The sequence below is a fragment of the Gouania willdenowi genome, unplaced genomic scaffold (assembly GCF_900634775.1).
Source record: "Gouania willdenowi unplaced genomic scaffold, fGouWil2.1 scaffold_376_arrow_ctg1, whole genome shotgun sequence".
Classification (NCBI taxonomy): Eukaryota; Metazoa; Chordata; class Actinopteri; order Blenniiformes; family Gobiesocidae; genus Gouania; species Gouania willdenowi.
Window position 1 is genome coordinate 105,898 of NW_021145137.1, and position 22,052 is coordinate 127,949.

Here is a 22,052-nt window from a genome sequence, read left to right on the forward strand (position 1 = left end):
ACTGATCACTGTCCGTTATCAAAGCAGGCTGACTTGATAAGTGATAAAACCATTCATGTTGTGGGGTTAAAACTACTAATAAATGGTGTTATTGGCGATCACAAACAGGATCCATCTTCTACTCTGGGGGGCTTCTGCCGTGGACCAGTGGACACACTTAAAACCCCAAAGAGTCTGCCCCACGGTGGTCTGCCCCTCGGACAGAGACTGGACCACGAACCATCGGTTGACCCTCAACACCAATTCGGACTATTAAGGTAAAGCTGCCTTTATATATATATATATAGTACGGCTGGTCATTATTTACTTTGGTTTGGTTCAGGCACCTCCACGGACAGCCCGTGAGGTCCTGACCATAGGATAGACAGGCAACCAAAGTTTCCAAAACACCCCGGTGCCATGTACTGAGTTCACCTCTGTACCGATATCAAAATAGATAAAGACTGCTCTACTGTAAAGTGTCTTGAGATACCATTGGTTATGATTTGGCGCTATACAAATAAAGATTGATTGATTGATTGAATTGTAATTAAACATTAGTAATTAAGAACATAATTGTAATTAAGTTTCTGAGGATAAAAAAATATAACTGCATTGTAATTGAAAATGTAATGTTAAGTGAAAAATGTAATTGAGGCTAAGCCTGTGTGTCCTATCCTTCAGAATAAAAGTCAACTTCCACGTGGTGGAACCAGTGACCTTGGTCCTCTGTAGACTTCACACACCAGTGACGCTTTCCATTTAAACCAATCCTAGAGCAGTTAAAGGGTGTGAACACGCCCTGACGAAACCCTTAGCCCCACCCCCATCAGTCTGTGACCTGTAGGTAACAGTGAGTAAAGGCCTCAGAATTGAACTCACAACCCCTGGTTTACAAGACCAGTGCTTTAACCTCTGAGCTATGAGACCCTGTCTGTGTGTGTGTGTGTGTGTGTGTGTGTGTGTGTGTGTGTGTGGTGTGTGTGTGTGTGTGTCCATTGTTATGTGATAAACACATTTATTTATATATCTAAATAATATCCGCTGTTATTGAGGAAGTTTAGTATTATTTGTGCCATAGTATCTAGTCATCTTCCCCCTCCCAGTGTTTCCTGATCCCAAATGGGGTCCTGACCCCCAGGTTGAGAACCCTTGTGTTAAGAATACTGCAGAGCCTTCATGTAGTTCTGAGCTGCCTGCAGCCAATCAGAGCCACTCATGGAGGGTTTGAAGCTACAGATGCTGCAGGGTGAGAAAACACACACACACACACACTGATCATCTGTAGTTTAAAGATGTGTAGCTCTGTGGGCCTGTACTACAAAGCTGGATACGTATATCCTGGATTTATCTCCGTTAGCGGGTTTCACCTAACCAAACATTCTCTGTCAGAGAGCAGCTGCACTATGAACTGAGATATCAACTCACTCTCTTAACCCAGGTGATTTCAGCCTGGCTACGTGCACGCTCCTGTGACAGGGGTGAGAAAGGACCCCCACACTTTGTGTATAGCAGCACAACTGCTGTATGTTCCTGCTGAGGCTGTCAGCGTCACCACAGTGTATAATGAAAGTGTATAATGAATGAATGAATGATCTGATTGGTCCGTGGATACAGAAAGTGTCTGACACACACAGCCTCAATCAGCTGACGAGGCATTTTGCAAAGATTATCATTCAAAAGGCTCTGAAAATCCCTCTCATGCTGTATCTTTTTTCTCTTACAGTTCAATCTTAATGTCAACAACAGTAATGATAGTGTGTGGTCTTATCTTGGTCCTCAGTTTAGAGGGAATTCCAACTCCTTCATAAAATCCTAATTTTTTTACCAATTTCAAAGGCTACCAATCAAGAGCCTTTGTTCAATCAGCTCTCAACAAACACACATGTATCTTGACCACATGCTAGTTGTGCTACAGTTGTTATATCATGCTTTAAAGCTGCAGTATGTAGAATCATGAGACGCTCCACACTCCCCCCTCCCCTCCTGAAAAACTCACCAGACTTCTTGTGAACTCTTGCGTGCACACACACACAACTGTGGAACTCTTTGTGACTGTTTTCTCCATAGAGACTAGAAACAAATGTAGAGACTTTATCTTGTGTTATTGGAGAGTTTTTCTGATGTTTTAGAGACATAAAAGCATGTATCACTCACTGCTGTGAGGACAGTAAGAGGCTCAGAGCCACAGCTGATCAGAGCAGACACACTCCACACTGCAGATGAAATGTGTCTGTTCTCTGTCTCCACCTTAGATAATGTTTCTCTTAGTTTTACAAGCTATTTATCTCGTTTGTTATCACTCTCTGTCTGACTCAGGGCAGACTGTGCACGGACTGAAAGCAGATCAAGTGAAGTCCACCACACACACAGAGTCAGAGGAACCTCTGTGACTCTGTTCCTCATGAACATGTTTGTGCCTTTATTCTGTTGCTTCTCCACCTCAGTCTTCATTTTTTCCTCTTGATTTGACAAAAGTCACGTTAGAGATTTCTGCTGGAATATAAAGCCATGACACTTTCTCTACTCTCAGATCAAGAACACACATTGACTTTTGCAGCTCAAGTAGCCAATAGTAATGCTTAAACAGCTCATTGGATGGTCCCATTGGTAGAAAGACCTCTGATTGGCTGACATCCATTCTGTATTGATCAACTTCATTTTCAGAGCCTGGAGAAGGAGAAAAGATTCACTGTCTACTCAGAACACTTTGGATTACAATATGCTCAAAGATGATTATGGATTTTTGACCAAATAACATTAACAACAAAAAAAAAAAAAAAAAAAAAAAAAACATACTGCAGCTTTAAGCTAAGGGATGAGTACTGCTGAATTTTCTACTGCCAACTTCCTAGGTGTTTAGAACCGTGATCGTTTTAACTCAACCAAATTTTTACACAATTTTGCAGCTTCATAGGCCAGTTAGCTCAGCTGGTCAGAGCATGGTGCTAATAATGCCAAGGTCATGGGTTCAAACCCCATACTGACCAGATATTAATCAAGGACCATAAACCTGCTTTCATGTGTTGTAAATGTTAGTGTATGAGTCAGAAAGGACAAGGTATGAATATGTATACAATAAACACAGATAAAGAATATCTAAACTGTCAAGCATTCCCAAACCTGGAAGAAAATTCACAAAAATCTAGAATGACTGTCAGTAAAGAAGCTTCTTTTTGACATCTTAATAAATCAGCAAGTAGGACAAATACCAATTTATTGATGAATAATCCCAGAACAATTTAGGTTAAATACTAATAATACTTACTTTGTATGTGTATGCCTTGTGTATTCAGGTGTCCAACCATCATTTTGTATCCACAGTTGTGATGGAGCTGCAGAATGTAGGTTATACTTTCATCCAAATCATTGTCTTACAATGTAGTGAATAAATCATGGACTCTGTTTATCCAAAACAATGAGAAAGGTCACAATAGACATGAAATGAAAACTGTCTGTGAAATGATCTAACCATTGTATGTAATAAAAACTCATAGACTAATAATAATGTAGCCTATTTTTAATGATCAAACATGTACATATATTAGCACACTATAGCTACAACTGTGCTTGTTTTGACAAAGTAAGTTTTACTGAACTCTAAATTAAAACTACTGCTAACCTGGACAGATGCTAGAGATAACAAGGACAAAACAATACTAGATGACTTTATACATTAGCTGATATTAAGGACAAGGGCTTATGTGCTGTTAAAACAGACCAGATTGTTTTAATGTAGCCTAATTGTTGTGTAGTCTACATGACATTAGAACCTGAACATATGCCATATAATATGACCAGTCTATAGCTTCATAATATAAGTATTGAAATGGAATAGCAATGCAACGTTAGCCTAGCCTACTATTAATACACATTAACATGAGTAATATTTACACACAAATATAGTTCTACTAGGGATGTAACGATTAATCGTAAGGCAGTTAAAAATCGATTCATAGGTACCACGGTTCACATTGATGCTCTGAAAATTGAATCGCAGTACTTTTTTTAAACAGCAGAGGGCGCTATATATTAATCCTTCCAGAAGCGGACGTGACGGGCGGAATCTGCTACTATTTTCTTTCTGGCCGCCATTTACTGTTAAACATGCTCATAAATGATTCATTACTCCTTTAGCACCAAAAGAATATCTGTAATATTACGTGAATATCTGTAAAAGTCATGTTTTTCTATTAGCTCTGTCTGCTAGCATAGCTTCTCTTCTTCACTGGTGGAATAACTGCATGCCAACCGACCACTGGGTTACCAGCGCCCTCTGCTGGTCTAAACAAATATCTGACGTAAATACAGTAAAATGTTTTTTTTTTAAAGTCCAATTGTTAAGGCACAAAATACATTTTCAGTTGCACTTTTAAAAAGAAAAAGAACTATTATGTAGTTTTGAATTGTTTACTATAGAACCAGAAATTAAATTAATAGGTTTCTTCTTCATTTGTATTATTCCTTTTTGTATTTCATTCAAGATTTATTTTTAGTTAAATTGCATCATTTTGCATAGTTTATCGAGGGATTCTTTTGACAATGAAAAATAAAAGGAAAAAAGTACAGTATTTTCCCCAAAAAAATAAAGGATTATTTTTCAGTCATTTGTCAACATTCCCATTTTGCAAAATAAATCGTGAGAAAATCGTATCGTGATCCCAGTATCGTGAATCGAATCGTATCGGGAGTTGAGGGAATCGTTACATCCCTAAGTTCTACTGTTGCTACTTTCAAACAAGCAAGAGTTACAAAACAGATGTTGACAGAAGTAGGTTAAAATGACCTTATCTCATAATGTACCATCCTCACACTAATTGTTCTCTCACTCACACTGAACATCTCTGTGATGTCCAGAGCAGTGTTCTCTGAATGGAGGTGAGCCTCAATCATATGGGGGTAAAAAGTAGGAGGGGCATCTGAAGGTTGTTTCTTCAGTCTCTGAGAAGATGCAGAACTGGTGGGAAATTTCTGCCAGACCATCAAACACTGCTGGGTCAACTTCTAAATCCATATCAGAGTTTAGCTGAGCTAAGCTGTTAATAAAACTATCCAGATAAAAGTGAAGGTCGTCATTTGGTGAATTGTTTTCAACTTCATCAGCTAAAGCTCGTAAGTCATTCACTAAAACTCTGAAATCAGCCATCTTCACTTCTTCATCTAAGCCACGCCCATCTGCTGCAACAGGAAGTGGATCTGATTGGATCGCTCAGTTGACCAATCCTGAATGAGACTGAGGTTAGTCCCTCCTACCTCATTAGCATACGGACATAGAAATGTGGAAATAAATAAATGTGGAAATGAATAAATGTTGAAATGAATACATGTTGAAAAAATAATGTATACATAAATAAAAGTATAAATAAATAAAAGCTAAAAAAATAAATGTTGAAATAAATAAAAGTATAAATAAATAAAAGTATAAATAAATACATGAATGAATAAATAAAAGTAGAAATAAATAAAAGTTAAAATAAATAAATGTTGAAATAAATATAAGTAGAAATAAATAAATGTTGAAATAAATAAAAGTATAAATAAATAAATGTTGAAATAATTAAAAGTAGAAATAAATACATGAATAAATAAATAAATGTATAAATCAATTTAAGACATTTATTTGTTTATGTCAGATTTATTTACCAGTTTTTATTAATTTATTTATGCATTTAATTATCTCTTATTTATATATTCATTCTTTTATTTATTTATTCCAATATTTATTAATACATTTATTTATTTATACGTTAGGCAGGTTTGGTCCTCCATACTCCCTGAGCACCAGTCAAACAAAGTTATGTTTATAGAATTACACAAAAAGAGGATTTAAAAGACATTTATCATTTAAAACTACAATTATGAATAAAAATAAAATATGTTTAAAGTGCTGATGAAGAAAATAGAGTAGAGGTGTTCTACAAGTCAGTTTAAATCTAAACAACTTAAGGTAATATTGCATATTACGGTACATGTAACATAATGGAATGATGTCTTTCTGTCTATCAATTATCACCATGGTACATCACAGGTAAATAAGTCATGGAGCTTCCTCACCCATTCCCTCAGACAGGCCTTAAGTCCTGATGCACAGGAGAACATTCTACCACAACAACTCCCACTCTGAGCCACCATCAGACGTCCATCACACCACAGCACCATGTAGCCCACAGCTAACCTCCAGCTAACGGTAGCCACACAGAGATAACATCTCCACACTTTCACTGCTGACACCAGACGTAGAGCTCAGGACCAGCCAAACCAGCGACACATCTGGATAATCAACTGATCAATAATAAATAAAATAATGTAACTTTATTGATCACCATAGTGAAATTCTTCTCTGTATTTTGACCCATTATTCCAGAGGGTTAGCAGTGAGCTGCCAACTACAGACACCCAGGGAGCAGTCTGATAGTAGTTTATGAATATTCATAAAAACAGGCTAAAGACAGTTGTTATACATGTAACCTTCGTTCTGTGGATATTACGTTTTAAAACTTAATCAAAATAACAAATAAACAGTGGTTATTTTGTTTTACTGACTTAAAATTAAAACATAAATACAGAAAAACCAAATAAATCTTGTTCTGTTTGTGAGATATTTGGATATTTACAGTAAATTAGAGGGAGAACTGAAGTCCACTGGTGCAGTGGTTTTCCTCCACAGGTCCTGGACCAGGTCTCCTCACACAATAGGACTGTTTAGGATTTATTTCAGCAGTTTTCTGCTCCTGTTTTCATTCAGTGTGTGGATGTTTTAGCTCGTATAAAGCTGCTCACGTTTAAAGTTCATTGTTTAATGGTGTAGGTGATCTTAACAGTGTTACAGTCCAAATAGTATCCAGATAATCTGGTGACTGACTATCTACCGTGAGGCTGGTGTGAAGAACAATGGATGTTAGAACTTCTACCATTTCACACTTTTGCTAAAACATTTACATCTATTTTGAGGACAGTAAATATATTTATTTTACATGTTATAATACCACTAGCCACTAACACAATGACAACACTAGCCTCTTTGGTGCTCTAGGACAGATTATCTTTTGGCCCCCCTTATATGGTGTTTTATATATCAAGCAATTGATATTTACATTATTGTTATATTATTATTATCAGAATAATTTCTAACACTTACATAATGGTCTATACAATATCCATAAAGACGCTTCACATAAATAGAAAACATGAGTAAAATTAATTTTTTTAGACATTTTATTTAATTTTGATAAAAGTGTTTCACATATAAAATTACACAAACAAGTAAATAAAAGCAATTTAAATATTTTAGTTACAGGTTTCAAATACAAATTATTAATATTATTACAGTAAAGCATTGCACAAAAACAAGATACTGATAAAAGATAGATAGTGATGTGTTGGCTCATCAAAGATTGTTTTTATTTTAAATACTTATGAATAAAATGTTTTTCTATTGACATTCACATTTTGTGAAAAAAAATAAAACTTCCAGATTTGACATAACAATACTATATGTTTCTCTCTTTGTCTGCACATGCTGTTAAAGGTCAACATTACAAGAAATGCAATATTTCATAGACAGCAATGCATGTTTTGTTAGTGTAATTAAATAAAATAATTGATTTTATTGTATAATGGTGACCATCACCAGCCCTCCCTGTAAGGAAAGGTAAGACATACTTTATAAAGGAGGACATAAAAAGAAAGGGCAGTGTTACACCTAGATGGGGGGAAGGGAACAGGGAAGATGGAGTCAAGGTAGAAAATGGAAAGGGTGGAGAAGAGCTGATTATTTTAAAGTGAGAGTGAGATGTGATGTTATAGTTGTGTATATTGTGCGTATTGTAATCAAACCAGTCTGGTGACCAGTGTGGAGCTTAGCTATAAAAGTGGTGGCTGTGTACAGAGAGAAGGAGTGAGTGGTAATACCTAAAACAGGTATTTAGGATCAACATGTCTAAAGTTAAGCCCAGTACCAGTTTTATCCCACAGTCCAAGGCCAGTACATCGTAGACCAATGTTTGTGCAGGAACCGCTACTGTAAACCCAAGCACTGCCCCAGGCCCGAAGATGCAGCCAGGCTAGCAGAAAGAGCCCCAGCCCCCCCCCCACCAGGGCCGAGCAGCCCCCCAGACGTCTCCAAGATTCTAAGGTGAGAGGCAGCCACTGCCCCCCACATACACACCATGCTGGGTCAAAATGTTTACCCAAGAATGGGTAAAAACTACTAATAAATGGTTAATAAGGTTATCATTTCAGCTGGGGTTAAAAACAATCATATATTTATTAACATGTTTTTACTTTAACTTCAGTATATTATAATTTCTCATAAATAACCATTAAATAATGAAATAACAAAATGCTATTCTAATTATTTTCATTGATACTGAACAATACTTATATATATATATATATACACTGAACAACAATATAAACACTTTTGTTTTTGCTCCCATTTTTCATGAGCTGAACTCAAAGATCTAAAACATTTTCTATAAACATTAAAGATCTGTTTCTCTCAGATATTGTTACAAATGCGTGTAAATGTGTGTTAGTGAGCAGAGATAGCCCCTCCCACCTCACAGGTGTGTCATATCAACATGCTGATTAGACAGAATGATTATTGCACAGGTGTGCCTCAGGGTGGCCTCAGGGTGGCCACAATAAAAGGACAAAAAACAACGTCAATTTTACACCTTAGCAGCCCACTGCTCCTCTGTGGTGGTTACATTAGGGGTTTTTCAACATTGGGGTTGTGACCCCATGTGGGGTCACCTGGAAATGAATTGGAGTCGCCTGAAATGTCTAGTAATAATAAAATAAAATAAAATAAGTCATTCAAATTATTATGTTATTTAATTTAATTTTATATTTTTTAATAATGAAAATAAATTGAAAAATACATATATATAAAAAATAATAAATGTAAGTTCTAAAATAAATTAAAACATGTAATAATAAAAAAATAAAAAATTCACATCTTGTCAGCCCACTGCCATTTTTAAAATAATTACTAAACATATTTTATAAAATGTAATTAATCTATTTTTATTTATCTATTTTGCACATTTAAAATAATCTATACATATCTCCAAAATAGATGTACAGTTCAGGAAGAGGCAGAATGAGCTTAAATAATTATATATATTACATTAACACCTCACACATGATGTCATACAACTGTATTCTATACTTTCACTTTGTCAAATATAAATCTATATAAAATGCAGTATATAAATATCTGAGCCTGCACTTATTGTTACTTTGTGCACTGATAATGGCTAATCTGTATTTGTAAAACAAACATGATCAAAACACTAATTTTAGAGAAAAAGTCTCCATAAATATGTGATATAAAATGTGAACCAGTCACTGTCAGTTCATTGATGTGACTTTATTTTATGACTGCGTAATTGGTTAATCATGACCTTGTAACTTTTACAACTTAAACTACCTCTTTTTTTCACTTATTCCCTGCAGTTACCAGCAGATAACTGCAGAGAATACCTTCTATATGAAGGGCCACACTTTAATGGGGAATGGGCCATGTGTCAACAGCACTAGAGAATGAGGACAGCCTGCTGCTGGACCCCCGTCTCCTGACGTCCACATTGCTCCAGTGCAGAGCCAAACAGCTGTGCTCACTGTGGAGGGCACTGTGGTGATGGTAAACATGACAGTAGAGGGTCTCACAGTACACTGATCCTCACACACTCACCACAGTCTGAAAGTAGGACTCTACATGACACTAACATCTCCCTATGTTCTTTGTTTGGTGGATCCCATCAGGATGAGGGAGGGGCTTATTTATATTTGTCTATTTATCACTTAAACAATTTTACACAAGAGGCCGTGCTGTTGTGCTGAAATCACACCAGTGCTGATATTCAGCACAACAGCATGATTTACAGTGTGATATTACTTTTATACAACAGTTCTACAAGTGCATTTTATTAGTTAACAGTATTAAGTGACAACAAATTATTGATTTATGTATTTCATCATTTATTTGGCTCCTCCAAAACAAATAGGTCCACATCTGGAAGGGAGACTAGGCTGTTGCCAGGTGCATGTAAATGGCAACTTAAAAACAGTTTAAAATAAAATAAAATATATTAACATCAACAAATAACAACAACACAGTATCTTGCATCTTCAAATTCTTACACATCTCACAAGATAAAACAAGTCCAACTTTTAGCTGAGGATACAGATGTGGAAACTCCAAACATCTGCAGGGGAAATTTGCAGTGTTTCAGCAGCATTAGATAAATAAACGTGGTAATAAATAATAGGAGATATTTACACACACACGGGCCTTTACACAGTACAGTGAGAAAGAGGAAAACAATGCGTGTTTTTTATTTTATGTTTGTATTTGGCTAATGTTTTAGTTTAATAGTTATTTAACTCTGTAATATGAGTCATTTCAGTTGGTTAATGACTGTGTTAAAGGACACAAAGCTTCAATTTAAAACAAACTGCATATCTCAGTTTTACCAGTAGGAGGCAGTGTGGTGCAGTGTTTCTTTCATGAACTCTCTTTGTTAGTGAACTCGTTGTTTCCTCAGTTTGCTGAGTCATGCTGTACTGAACAGACGCACTGTCGTATTCCTCATCTTTTCTCCTGTTTACACAGGTTTGTGAAGCTTGAAAACATGTCAACATGTGTAAGAATGTGGTTTAACACTAAAAGACAAGCTAAAACATAAATGAAAGGTAGTTAAAGAATGTTTTTGTTAAGAAGCAGGTACTTTTAATTTGTGTTACGTGCAGGCCAAGATGGCGCTGCTGATCGTAATGTGTTTGTGGTTACTACAAAATAAGTCTGGTTTAAGTTATTGATCCAGTACATTTCACTCAGTAATAAATATTGTGTTTCTGGTAAAAATGTAAATGTTTATATTATTAGGTTATAGTCATTGTTAAACATGTTGAATGATAAAAGTATATAAAAGCTTGTAGTTGTTTTAACAAGGAAACACAGATAAATGTTTATTTTTGATATTATTTTAATGGTTTACCTGAGGTATATTTGAACTAAAGGTAAAGTAATTAAGGGCTGAAAGAAATAAATTCTGTTTAATGGCTGAAAGAAAGTTCATCTATGCGGTTTTACACTGTTCACACTTAGAAATATGGTAATGGTGATTTGTGTACATATGTCTATTGTGTGACTGAAAATGATGTTATACAGAGAAAAGACAGTTAGTAAAAATGAATTCGTTTTAAATATTGATGAATAAAAGAGAATGCTTAGTGAAGCTGCTCTGAACAGACGTACTGTCGTCTTCCTCATGTTTTCACCTGTTTATACAGGAACTTCATTAGTTTATTTGTCTTCAGTCTGAGACCTTTAACACATGACAGAACTTTACACAATAAAACATGTAATTCTTAAATAGACTTTTTATAATTTGTTTAGATAAAATCTAAGTTTAGTTTTTTAATTCTTAATTTTTGAAGGTGAGTACAAACATGACAACAGTATAATGCACATTATAGTAAATTATTTTCCTTTTTAAAAAGCTGTATTTATTACACTTTGACATAATTCAATGAATGTTATTTGTTGTGACTCCTGTCAGGGATTGAAAGGGTTAAGTCCCCCTGGTGGTGTTTTTAAGTTACTGCAGTGTTAAGGACCAGGAACTTTCTTTGTTCATGCATAAGCTACAAGTGCTCCACCACAGAGTGTTGTCTGAGTCTTAGAGTGGAACTAACAGTGAGTATGAATGCAAATTATTTTTTTAGTTGTTTTGTGGCACTGTGATCTTTAAGAGAGTGTTTGAGACATGTATTTTAAGTCACTAAAAACCGTGCTAACTATGCTAACGCTAATCGTGAAGCTAAGCAATAGCAAGAAGCTAGTTTAGCTGCTATGACTAATTCAGTTAATTGTCAGACCTTGTTTGTGTTATATGCTATGTTTATATGTGAACCAGTATTGCTGTTTACTGTGTTTATGCTGTTATTTACCTGTGGAAGCATACTGTAAAAAAGATGTTTGCCTTATTTAATAGTGTGATGTACTTTCCTGATTTATAACCTGAAAAGGAAGAACGAAAGTGTGACCAGTGTTGTTGCATATATTTAATTTCAATTTGTAACATTGTGTTAATTTCATTGTGTTGCAGTTTTACAAAAAAGTACGAGAAGATTCAGTAAAGCAACTTCAGTCAATCTACTGGGTCTCTGAAATTTGTTCGCTATCTGTCAGCCAGGACAGAATATTATTGTTTTTTTGTTTTTTTTTCAAAAAGTGATTACATTAATATCTTCTGTTATTATTTTTTTTTTTTTTTTTTTTTTACTGTCGGCAAACTGGACATTTCAAAAGGCCAAACCAAAGCAAATAAAGATATTGGTATGGTAGACTACATACATTTTTAAATCTTAAAGTACATATTAATACAAGAGCACATCTTAAACAAATATATAACAATTATAATGTAGTTGAGAATGTAAAATTAAAGACACATTTTCTGATATGTTACAGTGAGAAAAACACAGTTGGAGGATGTGGGAACCTCTCACTTACACAGGTACAATAATCTTATTATTATCCTGCTGTGTGAGTGTGTGTGACCCAGGCTTTGTGTTGGCCAGCAGGTTGTGGGTTTGAGTCCAGCTCACAGCAAGGAGCACGTTTGGTGACTCTGTTAAAATACACCATAAATATCTATATAGAGGTACAGGTGACACTGTCTATGATATTTCACTATTGCTTTTTGCATCTTTTCCTTTGTGTGAGGGAGTGTAAAAATTGTCCCCCTGCCTTTGAGCAGCTAGCGCTCTACCATTTGAGCTAATTCCCCTCTCACTGAGAGGATTGGGAGTTGATGAAGTAGGTGAGTGTAGCTGCTCAACAGAACAAGAGTATTTAGTTACTTTGAAGGAGTAAACCAGGAACGCTGGTCAACACAGTGAAACTGTTCTTCCTGATGGACAAGCTTTTCCTACATGTTGGTGGATTCTGAAGAGAATTCTTCTTCTTCTAATCGTCAAATCATCTTCTTACAGAACATTCTAAGAACTGTTTACAATCTATTAGAAAAACCTTTTTACTGTGTTTTTCTTTCTAAAAGATGTATGTGTTCTTTGTGGTTATCATGACCTCTGACCTTTGTGATAATCTAAGACTAAAATCACTCTCTCTCTTCCTGTAAATGCATTTTAATTCTTAAAACTTACAGTTGAATGAACTATTCCTCCTGTACAAAGTAAACACAAAAAATAAGCAATAATACAAGAAACAATATTACAATAAACTAAAGATTTGATGCAGATAGCTTCCCTCCAGAAAAACAAACCATTAGACATATTACTGCATACACTTTTTTTTAATACTTTTTGTGTTTGAAAGGGAGTAGGAAGTGTAAATGTATTAGCCTCACCCCTTTTTCTACATTACAGTAGCAAATAATACATTTTTAGCATCCTGTTATCAGACCATTGCTGCTGTTAATAAATTAATTGTCTCATCTTTATGATTTTGATTAAATAAACGTTTTAAATTACCTGATATTTGTACTCATTCAGTGATGATTCAAAGGAAGAAAATCAGTGTAAAAAAACAATGAGCACTGGAACCAATGTGTCACATTTATTTCATTTAAAACACTGAACAACAAACTTTGGTAACAATAAACAGTCTAACATACCAACAGGCAGCAACAACATAAATCAAACATTAAACTATGGACACAAACAAAAGACAACTAAACACTATTCAACAATAACAACTTCCTGAACTGTTGGTGTCTATTTTCCAGCTGACAGCATGTTTATGTTGGAATCCTGTGCAGCCTGATCTCTGGGTTCTTCAGTCCAACACTGGAACCAGAAGGTGTCGTCACCATCCGTGTGTCGCTGGCATCTGAAGATGATTCCTGCTCCATGTCTCCATCCACACAGAGATGTGAGTGGAGAACAGATGAAGTGCTGAAGGTCTTCCCACACTCATCACATCTGAGAACATTCTTCTCATGAACTCGTTGGTGGTGAGTAAGGTGAGATTTCCTCTTGTAAGATTTTCCACATGTGTCACATTTATGAGGTCTTTCTGATGAGTGGCTGATTTGGTGAGATTCTAATTGTTGATATGTTGTAAAAACTTTGTCACACTGGTCACAGGGACACACTTCATGTCCAGTGTGAGATCTCAGGTGATCAGTGAGGGTTTGTTTGTGTTTATATATTTTCCCACAGTGGTCACAGCGATACAACACTGTTCTGGAGTGAGTCTTCATGTGCAGCGTTAAAGTTAATTTATGTGTAAAAGCCTTTCCACACTGTTCACATCTGTGAGCTTTGATTCCACGATGAATGAGGACATGTTGACTGAGGTTTCCAGAACGATTAAAAGTCTTTCCACATTCATCACACGTGTGAGGTTTCTCTCCACTGTGAACAAGCTGATGGGTCTTCAGGGACTGTTTCTGAGCAAAAGCTTTTCCACACTCGTCACAGCTAAATGGCTTTGATCCAGAATGGATTCTTTGATGTATAGTGAGGTGTGATTTAAAGCTAAAGTTCTTCCCACACTGGTCACATGTATGTTTAGCTTTAACTCCAGCTTGGCTCTGCTGTTGAACTCTTTCCTCTGAAGTTTTTGTCATAGATTTGTTTCTTTGTTGTGGCTGAGCTTCCTTGTCCTGAGAACATTGAGGTGTCACTTTGTTCTGGCTTCCAGAGTCCTGTAGAACAGTTAGAGATTAAACACAGAGAAGGAACCAAACAAACATTTGTTTCTAAATGTGTTCCTAGAAAGAACAGTGGCTGTTAAAGATGGATCAGACATAGCATTAGGCTTCAGTAGCAGATCAACTTCAATAGAACATCCACATGGACATCAGGAACATAACTTCAATACATTAATTTCTCACCATGTTTGCTGTCACGGCTGAGTGGTTCCACAAACCTCCATTCACCATCAGCATAAAATCAGCTCCACCTGAAGGATAGAAGAGACAGAATGAACATGAAGGATCTAGAAATATTCATCCATCCTTTGCAGTGTCATCACTTTGAAATTGACTAAAATGATCAGTTTGTTCAGAGATCACATGATGTGGAGGAAAATATTTAGATTTTGTGGCTGAATAATTTAAATTCCCATTGATTTGTAAATGAAGGTCTTCAGAGGAAACAGTTTGACTTTGAGGTTTGACTTTGTTCTTACAGGATTAATGAACAACTTGTAATGAGCTCATGATTGGCTAATTATGGTCCTATAATATCTGTGTTAATAGAATCATAGACAGAATGACAGAATCTACCAATAAAAATAAAATCCACTGTTAAATGCAGAAAGTGACATAATGTGAATGAAACGCTGTCATCGTGAGGTAAAGGGAAATGTTAAAGGGGACCGTTCATTTGGTGCACCCCAGCACCCCTCCTGGTCCTGAGCTAAACAACATGTTGAAGCGTCCACCTGAAACACGTCTAAACTACCAAAATACTGAGCAGACCAGTTCCCACGTAACGTTTATGTGTCTGTGAAGCTACGGCCATTTCTGGTGAAGAGCTGCAGTTGTTCTGTTGTTGTGGACGAGACCAACGATGACAGGGATTGTAGAGTCTGAAACATCATAGGTTCATGATAACTTGATAGCTTCTAATACTGTACAATATTCTGCCCTCTAGTGGTGAAATAACTGATGCATTTGTTTTTTTTAATTAGTTTAATTAGTTTAATTTAAATTAATATGATCAAAACCTGATCAGATTCAGAAAACTATTGATCCCTGAGGGGAAATATGTTATATTAATGCTGCTCTCATACATTTTTGTATGAAATATATAATAAAAAATGTTTTTTGTTTAAATGTATCTGTATTATATTTCTAGAATATTTCTAAATAAATGAATTTTAAAAAAAAATGAATCATTTGTGTGAATAAAACAGAAAACAAAATATCCCTGAACTTATTGATTAAAGTCAGGTCATGTTCTCCACCACAGATCCTGGATCAGTACCAGTAGTGGGCGGTTAAGGAAGAATTGTTGGTAGAATCGTGCACTTTGGGTTAAAAGTATGAAACTTGGCACATAGATGGCATGAACACTACTGATTATTTTAGGATGTGGATCCACCTCAGCAACCTCCCCTAGTGGTCGTTATGGCCATTTTTATCAAAATGGTTGATAATTTATTGAAATACATATTGAAATCCGTAGCCGAGCTCATGCTGCTTTATAAACACGTGTCTGTTTACATGTCAATCATGGGAGAGAGCTTCCTGGAGGCGTGGCTTCTCCAGCTCAGTGCCGAGTCAAATTCGTCATCAAAGTGGGAACGCGTCATCAAAATGTAGCGAGGTGTTTGGGCTCACCCTGTAGTAAGAAAGGAGCAAATCACCCTCTAACTAACGATGGAGGGAATTAATTAAAAACTATATTTAGGACATGTGTATGAAGCCCTAATAACACTTTATCATGTTTAAAGCACAGAAAAGTTAATTTAGCGTAACATGGGCCCTTTAAATAAACATTGTTATTGTCACACTGGCTCAGCATCTGATTTTGGGTTACACACACACACACACACACACACACACAGTATAAAATGATCCAATTCAGACTAAATGTTAAAATGAACTGATTTAAAATGAGCTTTTATGACAAAGTTGTTCTAAAGATCTTTACATTATCATCTCATTCACACAAGATTGTTACTAAATATGTAAATACATTTAGAATCAAACAAGCAGTATTTACTCACAAGATTCTGGAAAATCACTAAATGAGTCATTAAAGTTGACATTATTATTATTAGAAACTTACTTTATTCTCCAACGTTTCTCACTGATGACATCTGCTGGTCAACGTTAATCTATATTATTAAAGCTACTTCAGTCGTTTCTGACGGTGCACGAGGAGATTCTGTAGAATGGTGTAGATTCTGGTGCTTTCATCTTAGCCTGAGTTGCTATGACAACCTGTCAACATTGAGCTTTCATCTTAGCCTGAGTTGCCATGACAACCTGTCAACATTGAGCTTCCATTTTAGCCTGAGTTGTCATGACAACCTGTCAACATTGAGCCGTTCTAAGCTGCCTTTTGTGTCTAAATGTGTCATATTATCATAGGAAGATCAAATATATTAAAATAAATAATGCAAAAAATTGATGAACATTAAATGAAATGTTAGGAAGAAATAAAAAATTAAAAATGTGTTCATGGAATGAAATCTATTTTAACAATATACTGATCAGAATTAATCTGATGGTAATTATAGAAACTAAAATGTAGATGGAGGCAGAATTACAGACTACACTTTAGATGTACTTGTCGTGTTTTATCATTTTATAATTTTAGTTTTTTAATAACTTTTCAACTGTTGACCTTGAAATGTAACGTTCCACTGGTCAGCAGTTCTGAAACTGATTTAACTTTTAAAATGTTCAATTTCATTGAATGCCTTCAACTTTTCTGTATCTTGAAACACACACACACACACACACACACACACACACACACACACACACACACACACACACACACACACACACACACACACACACACACACACACACACACACACACACACACACACACACACACACACACACACACACACCTTATAGCTCAGAGGTTAGAGCACTGGTCTCGTAAACCAGGGGTCATGAGTTCAATTCTCACTGAGGCCTTCACTCAGTATTACCTACAGGGGGTGGGGCTAATGGTTTAGGTCACACCCTTTAACTGATTTATTTGAATGGAAAGCATTCCTGGTTTTTGAAGTCTACAGAGGACCAGGGAAGTGAGCTGAAGCCTCTCCATGGTGACAGCAGGGGGCGTGGTCTCCTTCAGTCCCTGCTGCACATATCTGACCAAAGGCCTCACGTCTGTGGAGCGTTTCTCCATCATCTTCATCATCACACACTTCTGTGGTCACTGGTTCCACCACGTGGAAGTTGACTTTTATTCTGAAGGATAGGACACACAGCACACACAGCTGTTCTTACTGAGCTGCAGGGTTGGCCTCAATTACATTTTTCACTTAACATTACATTTTCAATTGAATTATAATATTTTTTTTATTCTCAGAAACTCAATTACAATTATGTTCTTAATTACTAATGATTAATTACAATTAATCACAATGACTAAATAACCTAATAAAAGTTAATACACAATAAAAGTTGTGTTAGCTTTCTGTTAGCATTTAATGCTAACGAGTCCTAAATCAGTTGTAAAACACACTAACAACAAATGTTTAACATCTAATGTATTTCCTATCTATTGGTTTCCTTGTTAGGATTCATAATCAATGATAATATAGGTTTTAATATTTATGGTATGGAAGTAAGAGGATTTTTTGTGTCCCTATAACTCTAGATTTAATAGATTTTAAATGGTAAAGTGTGGGAAAATATTATATGAAACATATTTTAATAATTATTAACTACATACAGTATATGTAGAAATGTACATAGAACTGTAACATGATTCCCTAGTTTAGTACTAAATTATAATATTTTATAACATTTTCATGGCAATTACAATGTAAATTATCTCAACTTTACAGTTACAATTATAATTATACCATAATTTTATTTAATGATCAATTACACAATTACAATTCTAATTTAAAACAGTGCAAATGGTACGACCCACATGTGCTTCTACAGTGCTGAGTCAGGTATATGTATACAGGTAGTCTGTAGTGCTGAGTCAGGTATATGTAAACAGGTAGTCTGCAGTGCTGAGTCAGGTATATGTATACAGGTAGTCAGCAGTGCTGAGTCAGGTATATGTATACAGGTAGTCAGCAGTGCTGAGTCAGGTATATGTATACAGGTAGTCTGTAGTGCTGAGTCAGGTATATGTATACAGGTAGTCTGTAGTGCTGAGTCAGGTATATGTAAACAGGTAGTCTGCAGTGCTGAGTCAGGTATGTGTATACAGGTAGTCAGCAGTGCTGAGTCAGGTATATGTATACAGGTAGTCAGCAGTGCTGAGTCAGGTATATGTATACAGGTAGTCAGCAGTGCTGAGTCAGGTATATGTATACAGGTAGTCAGCAGTGCTGAGTCAGGTATATGTAAACAGGTAGTCTGCAGTGCTGAGTCAGGTATATGTATACAGGTAGTCAGCAGTGCTGAGTCAGGTATATGTAAACAGTTAGTCTGCAGTGCTGAGTCAAGTATATGTATACAGGTATACATATACATGCATACATATACCTGACTCAGCACTACAGACTACCTGTATACATATACCTGACTCAGCACTGCAGACTACCTGTATACATAAACCTGACTCAGCACTGCAGACTACCTGTATACATATACCTGACTCAGCACTGCAGACTACCTGTATACATATACCTGACTCAGCACTGCAGACTACCTGTTTACATATACCTGACTCAGCACTGCAGACTACCTGCATGCATACTGTAAACCTGACTCAGCACTGCAGACTACCTGTATACATATACCTGACTCAGCACTGCAGACTACCTGTATACATATACCTGACTCAGCACTGCAGACTACCTGTATAGATATACCTGACTCAGTACTGCAGACTACCTGCATGCATACTGTAAACCTGACTCAGCACTGCAGACTACCTGTATGCATATACCTGACTCAGCACTGCAGACTACCTGCATGCATACTGTAAACCTGACTCAGCACTGCAGACTACCTGTATACATATACCTGACTCAGCACTGCAGACTACCTGTATACATATACCTGACTCAGCACTGCAGACTACCTGTATACATATACCTGACTCAGCACTGCAGACTACCTGTATATTTATACCTGACTCAGCACTGCAGACTACCTGTATACATATATCTGACTCAGCACTGCAGACTACCTGCATGCATAGTGTAAACCTGACTCAGCACTGCAGACTACCTGCATACATATACCTGACTCAGCACTGCAGACTACCTGTATACATATACCTGAGTCAGCACTGCAGACTACCTGTATACATATACCTGACTCAGCACTGCAGACTACCTGTATACATAAACCTGACTCAGCACTGCAGACTACCTGTATACATAAACCTGACTCAGCACTGCAGACTACCTGTATACATATACCTGACTCAGCACTGCAGACTACCTGTATGCATATACCTGACTCAGCACTGCAGACTACCTGTATACATAAACCTGACTCAGCACTGCAGACTACCTGTATGCATATACCTGACTCAGCACTGCAGACTACCTGTATGCATATACCTGACTCAGCACTGCAGACTACCTGTATACATACAGTGGTATGCAAAAGTTTGGGCACCCTTGTAAATGTTCATGATTTTCCTTAATAAATAATTGGTTGTTTGGATAACAAATTCCAGTTAAATTTATCATATAGGAGACAAACACAGTGATATTTGAGAAGTGAAATAAAGTTTATTCGATTTACAGAAAGTGTGCTAGAATTATTTAAACAGAATTAGGCATGTGCATAAGTTTAGGCACCCTTGCATCTTATTGATTTTAATACTCTTAGCACTAATTATTGGAACTCAAAATTGTTTTGGTAACCTCAGTGATCCTTGATCTCCATACACAGGTGAATCCAATCATGAGTCAGGGTATTTAAGTAGGAAAATTCTAGGTGTTTCCTCTTTGCATCTTCTCTGATTAGTGGCAACATGGGAGCCTCAAAACACCTCTCAAATGACCTGAAAACAAAGATAATTCAACATCATGGTTTAGGGGAGGGATACAAAAAGCTATCCCAGCGATTTAAGCTTTCAGTTTCAACTGTGAGGAACATTGTTAGGAATTGGAAGACCACAGGCACAGTTCTAGTTAAGGCCCGAAGTGGAAGACCAAGAAAGATCTCCGAAAGGCAGCGGCGCAGGATGGTGAGAACAGTCACAGTCAACCCGCAGACCAGCTCCAAAGACCTACAACATCAGCTTGCTGCAGATGGTGTCACTGTGCATCGTTCCACTATTCAGCGCACTTTACACAAGGAGATGCTGTATGGAAGAGTAATGCGGAAAAAGCCTTTTCTCTGCACACGCCACAAACGGGGTCGCTTGAGGTATGCTAAAGCACATTTGGACAAGCCAGCTTCATTTTGGAACAAGGTGCTGTGGACTGATGAAACTAAAATAGAGTTATTTGGGCATAACCAGGGGCGTTGTGCATGGCGGAAAAAGAACACAGCATTCCAAGAAAAGCACTTGCTACCTACAGTAAAGTTTGGTGGTGGTTCCATCATGCTGTGGGGCTGTGTGTCCAGTGCAGGCACTGGGAATCTTGTTAAAGTTGAGGGGCGCATGGATTCCTCTCAATATCAGCAGATTCTGGAGAACAATGTCCAGGAATCAGTGACAAAGTTGAAGTTGCGCCGGGGCTGGATCTTTCAACAAGACAATGATCCTAAACACTGCTCAAAATCTACTAAGGCATTCATGCAGAGGAACAAGTACAACATCCTGGAATGGCCGTCTCAGTCCCCAGACCTGAATATTATTGAAAATGTATGGTGTGCTTTAAAACGGGCGGTCCATGCTCGGAAACCATCAAACCTGACTGAACTAGAGATGATCTGCAGAGAAGAATGGTCCAAAATACCTCCCACCAGAATCCAGACCCTAAGATCAAGGATCACTGAGGTTACCAAAACAATTTTGAGTTCCAATAATTAGTGCTAAGAGTATTAAAATCAATAAGATGCAAGGGTGCCTAAACTTATGCACATGCCTAATTCTGTTTAAATAATTCTAGCACACTTTCTGTAAATCGAATAAACTTTATTTCACTTCTCAAATATCACTGTGTTTGTCTCCTATATGATAAATTTAACTGGAATTTGTTATCCAAACAACCAATTATTTATTAAGGAAAATCATGAACATTTACAAGGGTGCCCAAACTTTTGCATACCACTGTATATCTTATCTGTGGATAAGTAGAGCCCTATAAAATACATTTTTTAAATTCTGTTTTTTTTTTTAGAAATATTTATAATTTCTTAAAGAAAATATTAGTTTTTAACTAAATGTATGTCAAGATAGATATAAGTTGTAGTGACATGGATTATTCTGAGTGCTCCTTTTTAATTATTTATATGTTATATAAAGATGTA

General features: G+C 36.5%; 1 protein-coding gene across 3 annotated transcripts in view; it reads left to right on the top strand.

The window, feature by feature from the left end:
- Positions 1 to 22,052, top strand: part of LOC114460023 (nuclear RNA export factor 1-like) — a 102,595-nt gene that overhangs the window by 75,552 nt on the left and 4,991 nt on the right. The gene's annotated exons all lie outside the window — the stretch shown is intronic.